Consider the following 15415-nt stretch of genomic DNA (forward strand, 5'->3'; position numbering starts at 1 on the left):
AACTGTAAAGTAGATCAATACCGCCAAAAATCAAATTCTGTTACAAAGGTGGAAAAACTGGTAACTAGAAAATAAGCTTTAAAATTAATTAGACAAACAAAAGAACAATATGAGAACAGTCAGCTCCGTGAAACTGAAGAAGACACACAAAAAAGCAACACCAGGACATTTTATAAAACTTTTAAAACAACGCCAAATGTGTACCAACCACAAAATCTCTGATTCAAGAAGAAAAGTGGCAGTTAGCACAAACAAAAAAGAAAACTGTAGAGAATTTCGCAAACATTTTAAAAAACTTCGAAACTGGCCTGAGCCCACAGAAAGATTTCCGCCAGAAATTCATCTAAAAATCGGTCCCGATTGACAAACACTAAACGAAGGGAAATTGCTAGACAAATTAAAAGGTAAAAAATAACAAAGAACTTTATGAAGCCGGAATTGTTATATAACTCCTGAAGTCGGCTGGACCTAAAACCTTAGAACACATTACAGCGAATATGCCAAACTTATGGGAAACTCAGAAAATTCCGTATGACTGGTAAACTTTATTGACACATTCACTACATAAACTGGAAAGCAAAATAGATGTTAGTCTTATGTAGGGATTTTCCTTCTTCCTTTCCCATAGGAAATTCTATCTCACAAGAAACACCTTGAGTGCGAGGTCGCAAGTTCAATCTTTAGTAAGGCTCATTTGAAAGCGTTGTATGAATAATTATGACAGGAGAAATATTAGCTGCTAGTGATCCACCGTGTGCATCAGGAGGGCGACAGAAAACGAGTGTCCCAGAGGTTGCAGAAACCAAACGTCTATGGGATGTACGTATTACACTTTACAAAATGGACATCGTCGACATTCGAGAAATGTTCAAAACAAACCATTAACTTGCACTATGAGCATCGATTTAAAAAATGGTGGGCCACGGCTATCACAATGATTTACACAGGAGGAAAAATCATAGGGGCAGAACACTTCCAACCTCTAGTATCACAATAAATAACTTTCCAGACAATTTACCGTCCAGATTAACAGTCGGCAGAATAGCACACAAATGCGTTAAAGCATTGATGTTATGTATCTTGAAAGAACTCTCTTTGTGCCTCTAATTCCCAGGGTTCCTTCCATATGCATTTTCTCCTCAAATCCCGGTTGGCCGGCGTTGAAAACTTATTCCTAACTGAACGATGGGATGAGTTTGTTTATCTTATCTACTAATTTTCGTATCGATTCCATACAGTGCTGTGCATCATCAAGTTGACGCTATGTTTGAAATTTCGTCTTACGTCTTCCAGTTCTCTAGCACTGTTTGAAGTTATGCAACCATCCACCGTTTGCCTTGAAATCACTGTAATTTACGTCCCGCGTAATTTCAACGTAGTAGGTCACTATCATACACTTCCTGTAAATAGTATCGAACAACAATGAAATGCGCAGACACCAGATTTTGCAACAAGTGGGCCTTCTCCTCCCTTGAATATCCGTATAGTTTTTCTTATGCGCTTCGTGGTCATATTGCTGCGGACGTTTTCATAGTTGTTTTTTTACTATGCTGCGGATGGTCTGCAGTGTGCGTAGTTATGTTTGGTACCCACTTCTTGGACAACGATTATCCCTTACTATGGTTCACTACATTTGTGGCTTCCTGTCCAACAAAGATGAAGAACTACATAGCTCGACATGTGTTTCAGTATCATTTTCACTCGTAAAGCACGTATCATCATCATTGTATTCCTCATGTACATTGTCCGCACAGTCCACTGACTTTCATTGCAAAAACACTAATATTTCATCTGCCACTTCTTTCTCGCTCTGCGAAATTCATTGGGTTCCTTTCTGATGAAATGTCAACTTCGGCAACTGTTGTAGATATGAAGTAATGTTTTCTCTTCTTTGTATCAACACCACCAGCACTGCGGTGAATTACTTGTCACAAAATAGAAACAGCCTTCATGCTTACAAAAGTCATTTACAGCAAAAATATGGATGTCGAGTTGCACCAGACTAAGACATTGCAACGCTGTCATCAAACCAAAGTGTTCTTATGGGGCTGAAGTACACGTTTTAAAAGGACAGAAAGACACTGAAGAATTCCAAATGAGAGAATAAAAAGTAATCAGGAAAATTTTAAGGAAACTGAAAAATATACGCAGATATCCGAATATGAAGAAACATCGGCTAAGATTCTATAGACAAGTTAAAAGAATGGAACCAACAACCTTGGCTAGACAGGTTGTGAAATTCCACGAAATTCGCAATAAATAAAAAATGGATACATTAAAATGAATGCATGCTGTAAAGAAGACCTGGAAGAAGCAGGAATAACACAGCTTGTTTTACCAGACAGAAAACATTTTAGAACGAAAATTCACGACTTGACCATTGGCAAGCAGGAAAACCCAAGAAGACCAGACGAACAACTTAGTCTCAAGTAGGGCGAAGACAACATTCTGAGAAGCTGAATGTATTATGGACACAAAGAAAATCTAAAAGCATTAACACAAGAAATTAATACCTTTAAAGAATCTATAATAAATAATGGATAATCGGGAAAACCAGTTGACAAACTATCCAGCAACAGGCCAACATCAGTAATAGATGCACTGCAGGAATAACAACTGACACGATACATAGCTTCACAAGCATTCCCTATCCAGGCACAGCGTCACCCAAAATTTCTAACTTGCTTAGAAATATCAACAATAAAGTATACTTCTCCGCCGAGCGGTTCTAGGCGCTTCAGTCCGGAACCGCGCTGCTGCTACGGTCGCATGTTCGAATCCTGCCTCGGGCATGGATGTGTGTGATGTCCTTAGGTTAGTTAGGTTTAAGTAGTTCTAAGTCTAGGGGACTGATGACCTCAGATGTTAAGTCCCATAGTGCTTAGAGCCATTTTATCCTTCTCCGAAAACAACGAACTTGGCAACACTTACCTCACACAGTAAACATAAGCACCCCGATATCAGAATACATTGCAGTACATAAATTACAATGTAACAGTGACCCTGAAGTTTACATAGGCAAAACAGGAGGAACTTTCCATACACGATAAAAAGCACACTCTAATGCTTTTGGACTTAACCACTTTGGAAAATTCACAATAGCTAATCACATGTACATTAACAGACACAGACTAGTGACATTCACAACAGCCTAATTATACTTCACACAACAAACCACATTACAAAAACTGATCTGCAAGAACAATTAGAAATAATTTTACACAAAGAAAAATCTTTTGAAAACATATGGAATGAACAAACGGTGTTTACAAATGTACTGGGGAATGGAAAGTGTATATACGAGTATGTATATAAACACGTCTTCTCATGCTGTACTTCAAAACAATGTATCCACTACTGGAAACAGTAAGTTATTTTTTGATTTGTATTGGTTTTTTAAACTTATATTCACAATGTGCCACTTTGTAATATACCAATATAATCTTACCAGAACGAAAATTAACCGAAATTTGGAAACAAAATTGATGTAGGCAGTCAGAGTCCATGAAGATAAGTCCCCAGGGTGCGAAATGCCTAGTTCACTGAAATAAATTCACGATTTATTACAAGATGGGTGTTTCTTATTTTACGAAAGCACTACAGTCACAGAAAAAACACTGACAGCGATGGATCAAATTATAGTATCGTTATATGTTGTAGAGGTATAATCTACCAAAGTTACAGCTATTTTTTGTTGCCCACTTGGTTTATTTATCCGAGGCATTGTGATTATAGACCAGTATAAGACACGCAAGCAAGGAAATCATTCCCTGATGAAATTATCCTGAATTATCAAATGCATTACAGCGTACTCAGTAGTTGTAAAAGGAATGGGAGAATGCCACAGGGTGGCGAATTTTGTCCCTTCTTTTACTCGAATTCGATATATAAAAGACAGTAACATACCTTTTGTATAAACAATTAAACGGTTCTTTGCTCGTAGTATCGAAAAATTGTATGACTGTTTTATTGGTAGTTTACCATTAAGTTGCGACATGATTCCAGAAGACAGATAATGAAGCACATTGTTTTCATTAGCGATACTGTTCTTTGGAGTCTGTATCAGTAATGAAGAACGTGTAAAATAAGCTGATGATCTGTTAGCTTCTTCACTGAGTGAAGAAATAGGCTAGTTAATTCAAGAAATGCAGAGGTAATTGCAAAGTCGGAAATAGAGCGCACCTGTTGGCCCGATGAATGTGATACTGCGGTGCGAAACGTAACTTGGGATGTTATCGACTAGTACTGGTCGTTAGCTTAAACAGCCTTGTGTCAGGTGGAGAAGACGCGCAGACAGATCATGGGCGTCCGACATATGGAACAGTCCATCCCCGAAACGGCGTAAGCACTGCGTTTTCCGTCATTACCTCGATTCGGATGAAACCGCCACCGGTGTCATCAACCATCGTTGGTGACAGGTATCGCCGTCAACTACTATGTATTGTAAAAGCGGATTGACGGGCCAAAATTTAGCATATCACTCGTCAGTTGAAATTTTCACAACAAGCGGTAAGTAAGCACACAATACGAAGCTATCGCCTCGCTATGAGGTACAGGAACCAAGGCCAGCCGCAATTCTACCAATACTCACCGCATGCTACAGGTCGTGGACTGAGAACAAAACGACTGGAATCTCGAAGCGTGGGGAAAGGTGCCCTGGTCTGACGAGACGCACTAATGAAGAGCTCTACTGCGTGGCTCAACACAGTACCGTTCATGCATGTGGTAAAGGCTCGTGGTATGAAACTGACCCCCTTACACGTCTGCCATATTCTCATACCGACGAACTCTACGGAAACCTACTGTCCGATGGTGTGCATTCGTTTGTACTTCAGCAGAACTGCACATGCAGTTTGTTCCTTCAGAAGATTTGACTAAGATTCCGCGGACATGAGTGTGCTAATATTATTAGTATTTCATCTGTCCTCGCTGCTGTTGGAGACACAGAGGCTGGAGTCGACTAAGATATACGCGCTTTGGGACCACCAATCGCTGATATTTTCAGTATCTCGTAGTGTCCTTGCCATGAGGGGTGGCTATCGTCATAAAGACGAAAGGGCGCACCACTAGGAAGATGTATCTAATTCAATACCGAGCGAAGTGGCTCGGCGATGAAGACACAGATATCGTATTCTGAAAGGTAGCGACTCCAGTCCCCGTCCGGCCATGCAGATTTAGGTGTCCCTAAATCGCTGGAGGAGAATGTCGGGCTGCTTGAAAAGGTACGGCCGATTTTCTTCCCCGCTCTTCCAAATCCTATCATGGCTTTGCCTCTAATGACCTTATCCTCGACGGAACGTTAAACCTTAACCTTCCCTCTTTCTAATTCAATTGCTAATTAACTAACTTGGATGATGCTGGAACACAAACTCGGTGTGAACTCAATCTACATATCTCAGGTATTGATTAAATGAACTGCCCTCAATTTTTACACAAGTTATGTGGAGTTTCTAGCTTGCTTAAAACTTCAGAGAATACTAAGTGATAAAATAATTTCCTAGAAGTTTTATTTTCGCTACGTACGGATGTTCCACATCTCCTTCGAAATCACTGAATCGATTTCAACCAAACTAGGGTACACATACCACTTACTGTCAGCGGTGTAAAAACCACTTAACTGTCAAATGGTTCGGGGTGGGGTGAAAAAGCAATGTAGCCCATGGAGCGCGAATATCCATACTTCAGTCATCCAGTAGTTAAGAATGAGAGAGAGAGTTGCAAAAAACTTTACATATAATATCAAACCTTTAAGAAACATTTTCTCGTTGACGATCGACAATAAATGATGAAAGAAAAAAGTTTATCGCTTACTACATTTTTGCTGCTCACGCAATAAAACTGCCGCATGTAGCATGAAATTTTAATTTATCACTTCTTTACTACTACCTTTATTCAGGAAAAATTTTGCAGACAGTATCCACGTATACCACTCAATTTACCAGAAAAATTATATTATTGCACGACACATAGTTCAAGAGATATGACGTGATAACCACAGACGCGGGAAATACTGCCGCATCATGCATGACTTTTTAATTTATTATTTCACTGCTGCTAACCCTATTCACAACATGTTTCGCAGACAGTTGCCGCTTATACCATTGGATGTACATGCAAAATTATATCATTGCAAAGCACGTAGTTGAAGAGTACGACATCATAAGCGTTGAGCTGGGTGCAAATGAACCTGCAGAGCGAAATTCGTTAGGAATAGAGGTGAGCTATGTGTACCAATAAGTGTGAAATATGTTAAATGTAATATGTGAAATATATTTGACATGTATGTACAATGACAAAGCCACGGGTAAAATGTTTATCCTAAGACCCTGGAACGATTTCAACCACATTTAGTACAAGTATTAGTTACTGCCTGGAAAGGAATACTGTAAGAAACAACAGCCTCCTACTGCGGTTAGCGTGATAATGTACAGAGAAGGGGTAATGGGAGCTGGACAGACAGTGAGAGGAAAAGAGGAGATTGCCACAGATAGGGGGATGGAGAAGACAGACAGAGAGAGGGGAGAGGAGTAGATGGACAGAGAAAGGAAAGAGGAGGAGATGGAGAGAGAAAGGAATGAGGAGGAGATGTAGAGAGACAGGGGAGGAAGAGATAGATCGAGAGAAATGGTAGGAGGAGAAGAACAGACAGAGGGAAGAAGAAAATGGACAGAGAAAAGAAAGATCAGAAGATGGATAGAGAGAGAGGAGGAGCAGATGAACAGAGAGACGGGGAGCAGGAGACGGACAGAGACAGAAGGTGGGATGGAGGAGGTGTATTAATAGAAGATTAGAATAAATACACATCCGGGCAAACACCTAATAAATTTAAGCTAATAAATTTAAGTTGTAGACAGCTTTTACAGTTGCACAATATTCATAGTAACTCAGCGGTAAAGTGTCATAATAGAAGTTTCTTCAGCTCGTTGAGTGCAGTAATGCCTCAATTTCGCGAAAGACACCTACATTGACTTCGCAGACAGTTTCCACGTTGACACAGTCTATATCCGCAGCATTTCAAAAGAATTCAGAAAAGTGGTGTAAAATTGAATATATGTGGCACAAAGTGATTGACAGCAGAATTGATAATATGCTCGAACGAAATATTTTAATTGTCCGTAAAGTTAGTTGACATTCCATCCAGTTTTCTAGTATTGCCATGAATGAAAAAAATAATCACGCAGAATACTAAGGTCTTCGTTTTTTTTTATCAGTGAAACCGCTGACGTCTCAGTTATGCACTGACGGAAATGGAAAAAGTTACACCATGAACTCTCTGACCGAATGCAACTACAACGGTACTACAGCATTTGCGTGCCTATGATGAATTTCGATTAAAATTTCATCCTTACGCGATCTTATTTACAGTACAGAAAAAAGTTGTTCCTATAGATAAATAATGGTGTGAGTATGTGACGAGTATTGGGTGTGTCTCAAGTTACTGGGACCTTCCAAGCGGAGATTGTAACACGCCATGCTCAGAGGACGTGTAGCTCAGTGCCTACTTTCTGACTTTGAGAAATTCGAATAATTGGTGTGAGGGACATGAGGGAATCGCACTAGCATGTCGCACAGACAGCACGCTGTAGTGCAATGAATGCGGAATGCGTGGTGGCGCAATGGCAGCAGGACCACGGTGTGCAAGAAGAGTGGAAGAACTAAACCATGAGGAGCTCTTAGGATTGTTCGACTGGATGTAACGAACAGGCAGATGACAACAGCTGAAATCGGGCAGGGGTTATTCGTGGATTGTATCAACGGACCGTCTGGAACAGATTATCCGAAGCTGGGTTGAGATCACGAGTGGCCAAGCGTTGTTTACCGCTAATGCCATACCACAAAAGACAGAGCTTTCATGCTGTAAAGCCACAGTCAACGGGTCGTTGAGTGGCGTATTGTGACGTTCAGCGATGAGTCTGAAATCTGTCTGTGGTGGTCAGAGCGATGTTAACGTGTTCGTAGGCGACCTGGTGAAAGGTGATAGGACTCAGCAATTCTCGAGACCCATACCTCTCCAACTCCTGGAATCATAGGGTGGGGAACTATAGGATTGAGTATGACTACAGAAATTATTTGGTAATAGTTGAAGCGAGGATGAATGATCGCTAGTATATGGAAAGAATGGTAAATCTTGTTGTCATACTCTACATGACTAGTGAACCAAATGGTGTACTGCAGTAGGATAATGTAAGACCCCACGTTGCAGTTGAGAACACAAACACCTTGGAGAATGTACAGGTCCTTAACTGGCCTGCCCTAGCCCCAGATTTTTCACTGATAGAGCAGTCCTGAGATACGATGGGAAGAAGTATATTTACATAACAGCCTCTACCCAGAAATTTTCATTAACTGACAAAGCCTGTGTTTCAACAATGGCAATAAATTTCTCAAGATGGCAGTCGAAACTGTTTGTATCTGTGCCACAATGAGTACGAGGATATATTCGTGCCTGTGGAGGTCACAGCTCATACTGACGTTCGTGATGGAGATCAGCTCCAAATGGAATGAAAATTTAATCATTTAATATCCATTTTATGACGAACGTCACCGTGAAGTTTGTTAAATATCGGCCTGGTTTTTCATGGTGTAACACCTTGCATTTCAGCTCAATGTATGCGAAGGTATCCAAAATACTTTAAGGTTCTCTTTAGCGTTATGATTATTCGTAGGTAAGTGTGACTTTCAGTTCGTCTTGGGAAAACATTCAAACATATCAATGTGAAACGTCATGTGTGGATACTAGATTCAGCGTTTTGTTAGTATTTTCTTATTTGAGAGTTATTCCATCACTTAGTACTGAAAAAGCTGAAAAAAAAATTTAAAAAGTATTGTTCCGTTTTCCGAAGGTGAATTAGATCCATATTTCTTTGGGAATCGATAAACTATAAACTTCGCTGTATTGAAAAGAAAATGGCAGCGGGTCAACACGTTATGTAAACATTCATTGCGCACTATCTTTTTGAAGATAGTAGCATAATACTCTTTGCTTGACGGAACCGATAAACAGGAGCATTAATGTAGCACAGATATCGGTCACGTTGTGTAGGGGAAAGGTGCATTTTCTTATTTGACACTACCCACGGCACACTCTATAAGTTCAAGTCTGGACCTGTCCCCTGCAGTTGCAGCTGGCACTGCTTCCAGCTGGAGGAGCAATAAGAAACGCTTTTCAGCTAAGTAAAATAGGTTTTAAAGCCTTTAAAATATTATTTCCGTTGATATCCACTGATAATAGTGCAATATGAATAAAAAGCTCTCTGTCGTTTACACCAATAGTATGAAACGGTGCCCTTCTCTTCAACAGTAGTGTGAACACCAATTACTCCGGGCACCTCAAAACTAGTCAAGACATGTCTCGGTCGTTTTAAACAAATAAATGTTCGTAATTTAACAGAAGAAACGTACAAAAAACTGGAATGAGCAACAAAAGTGCATATGATTTGTTGGTCACTTACAATAATGACATCTTGATTAACCAGCAAGCTGCTATATGGATAATAATCGTTTATTGAGAATCAGTTGCCATAATTGATATTATCAGTTGGTCGAATAACATGAAACAAAAGTACAGGACAGCGTTTCTCATACCACTGGCGTTGCATAAGACTCTAAAGATATGATGCTCCCACAAGATTATGAACATAATAGTTGTTTAAAAGGAAAATTCTTTGGCGATACAGACATAGGCAGTCGATAAGTTTCCATTGAGCATGATGAGTCTATGAAAATACTCCATGTGATGGAAACTTACCGCTTGTTCATTTATCTGATATCAAGAAAGATTCATTTCAAGCAAAGACTGTATTGATAATACTACATTATGTTAATAATTGTTCCATAGATCATGAATACGACATTTCGTAATGACACCGAACGTGTCAGTTTGACATAATATTTCTTTACGTGATATAATTCAATTTTTCCCTTTTTTTGCAATTACTGCTTCAGATCTAAAAGGTCATCTATTGAGTAGAAGAAGTTGTAGTTCATAAATTCTTTTAATTTGTTTTCAGATTCTGGTTGGCTTCTGTCAGACTTTTAATGCTATTTGATAAATGACCAAAGACGTTTGTTGCATCATAATTCACCAGTTTCTTTAAAAAAGACATTTAATCCACAATAGTGAAGATCATCCTTTCTATAGTGTTGTAGCTATGCACATTGCTATTATTTTTGATTTGGGGTTGGTTATTAAAAACAAATTTCATAAGTGAATACATGTTTGTGAAGGTACTAATTCCTCAAAAAACAGTATGGAAGGTGATCTTGGTTGGGCTCCAGCTATTATTCTGACTACAAGCTTTTGTGCAATGAATAACTTTCCTATTAATTATGAATTACCCTAAAATATGTCATATGAAAGCAGTGACTGAAAATAGGCATAATAGACTAATTTACTGATATATTAATCGCTAAAATTAGCAAAACCCTAATTGCATAAATAGCTGAACTCAAATACTTCAGAAGATTATGTTTGCTCCTATTCAGTGTCTCATCAGTTCACACACCAAGAAATTTTGAATGTTCTGTCTTAGCAACAGACTTCTTTTCAAAGTCTATATTTACCAACTGTCTTATGACATTTAGTGTACAGAAATGTATGTACTGTGTTTTCTCAAAATTTAGTGAAAGTCCATTTGCAGAGAACTACTTAATAATTTTCTGAAAGCCATTATTTGCTATTTCCTCAGCTAATTCTTGTTTAAATATCTGACGTAGTAACTACAGAAGACTCGGCGTAAATCACTGTGTTTCTGCAATTAGTTGGACATTACTCACGTTGGAACACATGTGGTCTGGCCGCAAAGCACCAAACTGTAGAACAAGTTCTGATGTGAAATAGTCAACGATTTCTTTAGGTATCAAGTCCACCGCCCTCCTCCAAAGATCAAAGCGGCCTCACTTCATAATTAATGTTATTCATGTGAAACTTGAGTTTCTCCCCGCGTGTAAAATGTTCGGACTACGTACGGGAATGCAGTCTCAGGCAACTAGCGCCACCATACAACCAAAACTGTAGTTGTTTACAGTGTGTGTGTGTGTGTCCTATAAAAAGCGAATCACCTAAACCTTGCACCGCGAATGCAACATTGATGTGCGGTATTCACAGGATGTACTGGTGGTCAGGGTGCTCATATTGTTAGTCAATAAAAAGGTTGAAACAATACTTAGAAAGTGTGAAAACATACACTTTTTTAAATTGAACAATGCCTATTGACATTAAAAAAACTACAAGTAGGGTAATTATAATGTCAGTGGTGTTTATTGCAGGATTCCAGGGCAAGTCGTTTACGGCATATCGTATTTTGACAAGTTTTCACGGCGATACTTGTTTGTGTCTTTCAAGTTGCGTCGTTGCAAGGGTACGATGTTGTTATGTTTGCTTATAGTATGCTTGTGTGTTCCCTGAGTCCACTGCGACTTGCTAGACTGTTACTGTGTGACAGTCTAAGCAGTAGGTAGTGAGATGGTGATGGAATTTACTAAAGCAGAAAAAGTTGACATGCTCATGGTGTATGGAGCGTTTAGGAAGAATGCAATTCGTTCTTGTACGGTGTATGCGGCAAGGTATCCCAATAGACGTCAACCATCGCGGCAATTATTTGACAACATCTTCAACCAGTTACGTGAAAGTGGTAGTGCTCACCTAGACAACATAACGGAAGCAAACCAGTGACGATAGAAGAGTGGAAAATTTATGTTCTTGCTGCTATTGCAGTTAGTCTACAGCCGGCCGGAGTGGCCTAGCGGTTCTAGGCGCTACAGTCTGCAACCGCGCGACCGCTACGGTCGCAGGTTCGAATCCTGCCTCAGGCATGGATGTGTGTGATGTCCTTAGGTTAGTTAGGTTTAAGTAGTTCTAAGTTATAGGGGACTGATGACCTCAGAAGTTAAGTCCCATAGTGCTCAGAGCCATTTGAACCATTTTTTGAGTTAGTCTACACGTTAGCTCCCGCGCATCGCACGAGGAAGTGGAATGTGTCAGACAAACGTCCAACGCATCCATCAGCATAGGTTCCATCCCAATAATATCTATCTGCATAAAGAGCTGCATGGAAACAATTATGAGAATCGTTTTGTTTGATTTTTATTTTAGTTTTGTTTTAGGGGGCAAAAACAACCGGGGTGACTCGCGCCCAAGTAAAAACTATAGAACTCGAAGACAGAGAGGAGCCAAAAAACGACTATACATCAATCCCAACTGACATAATAGAAGACAGCCAAAAACAGGCACGTTGAAAAAGAGCCAAAAAAGACACGATACAGAAATGGAGATCCAAAACTAAAAATCGGATGGCCTTCGCCATATTGCTTTGGCGAATAAAAAGTAAAACGCGGTCAACAGCCCGCGCGTCATTTGCTAAAACGGCCGATAACTCAGAGAATCGTATTAACCTCTGTACATGGGCATTATGACAGGATACTCCGAATGTATAACGTATATTGTTTAATGAAGAAGCCACATTTACCAATCATGGCCATGTAAACTGCCGAAACAGGCACTGTTTGTCTGTCGACAATCCTCGTTGGCTTCGTCAGGAGGAACGTCCCGTCCATTGAGTGTAAACCTGTGGTGTGGGATAATGAACCATCTGCTCATAGGACCGTTTCTCATAGACAGAACACTGAACGTGCACAAGTATTGCAGCCTCCTAACAGACCATCTTCCACAGACGCTAAAAGACGTTCCCCTGCAGACTAAGATGGCTGTTCAAATGGTTCAAGTGGCTCTGAGCACTATGGGACTTAACTTCTGAGGTCATCAGTCCCCTAGAACTTAGAACTACTTAACCCTAACTAACCTAAGGACATCACACACATCCATGCCCGAGGCAGGATTCGAACCTGCGACCGTAGCGGTCACGCGGTTCCAGACTGTAGCGCCTAGAACCGCGCGGCCACACTTGCCGGCTAAGATGGCTGTCCAGCCCACAGTGCACGAAATGCTACAGCACATCTTCACTAATTGTTTCCAAATCACTGGACTGCACGCAAAGACCTGTACCTCGGCCATCCCATACCTTGCTTTCCACGCCTGTATTCTTTTTCTGTGTGGAAAGCCGTAAGATGCTGTCTTGAAGGACATATAACTACAGCCGATGATATGCAATGATGTATTACTACATCCTGCTCGGACATCTCCTCTGAAATGCTAGCATATGTGCAGCAGTCGTTCCATACCAGTCTGGAAGCGTATATTGCACCTGCCGGTGGTAATTTTGAACACAACCCGTGATGGTCAATTGTCTCGTTAATGGTCAGAATTCAAAAAAATGTTTCAAATGGCTCTGAGCACTATGCGACTTAACTTCTGAGGTCATCAGTCGCCTTGAAATGGCTCTGGTTCAAATGGCTCTGAGCACTATGGGACTCAACTGCTGAGGTCATTAGTCCCCTAGAACTTAGAACTAGTTAAACCTAACTAACCTAAGGACATCACAAACAACCATGCCCGAGGCAGGATTCGAACCTGCGACCGTAGCGGTCTTGCGGTTCCAGACTGTAGCGCCTTTAACCGCACGGCCACTTCGGCCAGTCGCCTTGAACTTAGAACTAATTAAACCTAACTAACCTAAGGACATCACACACATCCATGCCCGAGGCAGGATTCGAACCTGCGTCCGTAGCGGTCGCTCGGCTCCAGATTGCAGCGCCTAGAACCGCACGACCACTCCGGCCGGCATCAGAATTCACTTATCTAGTGTATGCCCTTGTCTTGTTATTTAGTGTGTACTACCATAGGTATTGTACAAGTGTCGGTTCTGGAACTTCTCAAAATACGAGATCTCGTAAAGGATTCGCAGCAGAATTCTCCAACAAACTCCACTGATATTCTAATTTACCCTACTTTTAGTCTTCTAATATCAATAGGCATTGTTACACTTAAAACATTGTATGTTTCCACAAAAAATACACTTTTTAAGTGTTATTACGATCTGTTGATTAGTTAACAATACGAGCCCTTGACTATCATTACATTTCATGAAAACTGCAGGTAAATAGCGCTTCCCATTTCCGAAATTTTTGTGGTGCAAGTTTTAAGTAAATATAACGTCGGCGACGCCTCATAGCATGGAAGCAATTAGACCTTGGTTGGTCGACGGAGGCAGTTGGTATTACAACTGCAGACACAAGTCAGGTATCGATATTCATCAGACAATGCAACGCTCTGCCACGGCGTTAACGTCCGATGCCGATGGTCACGTGCCAATTTCAGCCGTAGCTGCCGGTCTCGTGGTGTTAACATAGGCTGCGTAGGCCATCCTTAGGAGTGTTCGGTGCACTATGTGTTCAGACTCACTTGTACTCTGCCCAGCATTACAGTCTAATGTTAGTTCCTCCACAGTTTGCCGCCTGTATTGTCTTACCAGTCTGCCCAGCCTATGATGTCCGACATCTGTAATGAGAGGTGGCCGTCCAACCTCACGACGTCTGGAGTAGTTTCATCTTGGTTTCGCCACGTGTTGAAGACACTCACCACAGCACTCCTCGAACACACAACAAGTCGTGCAGTTTCTGAAATGCTCGTGCAGAGACTTCGGGCTATCAGAATATGCCCTTGGTCAAACTAAGGTAGATCGCGTGCCTTCCCCATTCTACACATGGACAGCACGCTCATTGATACTGCATGCGCCCTGTGTCTGTCTAACAAGCAGTCATTCCTTGCCAGGTACCGCTGCTATCGTCTAGACGGGTTTATTTTGATAGTAGGTCGGTGGTCATAATGTTCTGGCTGATCAGTGTGTGTTTGTCTCTCTTTCTACACACACAGTGTGTCTGTGTGTGTTTTGGAGGATTTTCTTTTCTCATTAAGAATATGAGAACAGAGTCGATTAGTTGTTTATTTTAAAGAACGTTATGGCAGTAAGTTTGAATTATAAGAGTTTTTTAAATTCACAACTCAAAAAAATCCTGTCAAAGTTTATGGACTTTCAAATAAAACAATATTTTTAATTGCATTGTATCAGATTAAATATTCATATGTGTGACACAAATCTACACTACTACCACTATTCACTACAAAATTATCTCATTTAATTATTGATCATTGCTGTAACAAAACTGGCTTTCAGCTGTCACTTTATGTGAAAACTTGTAGCCTGTTTAAGTTTATTTCACTCTTTCTACCAAAAGGGTCTTCCAATAAATAATGGCTCTGAAATGCAAATATTAAATAATACAAATACTACAAATTTCTCCTGTGTTTTGATGGTATCTATCAGCAAACCTTATGCATAGATGTTTTGTTCTGAATGGGGCAATAACTGAAAGGTTTTCTTCTTTATTCAGTGGTGTTGCCTATCTGATGTTATGAACATAAAAGTGCCTGATTTTTAACAGTATATGAAATAGTGTTGGCAGATAGATAAGAGACTCCATTAAAAATTCTTTGCTCTTGAATTCTTCGACGTCGTTT

Source organism: Schistocerca serialis, chromosome 3 (assembly GCF_023864345.2).
Source record: "Schistocerca serialis cubense isolate TAMUIC-IGC-003099 chromosome 3, iqSchSeri2.2, whole genome shotgun sequence".
Classification (NCBI taxonomy): Eukaryota; Metazoa; Arthropoda; class Insecta; order Orthoptera; family Acrididae; genus Schistocerca; species Schistocerca serialis.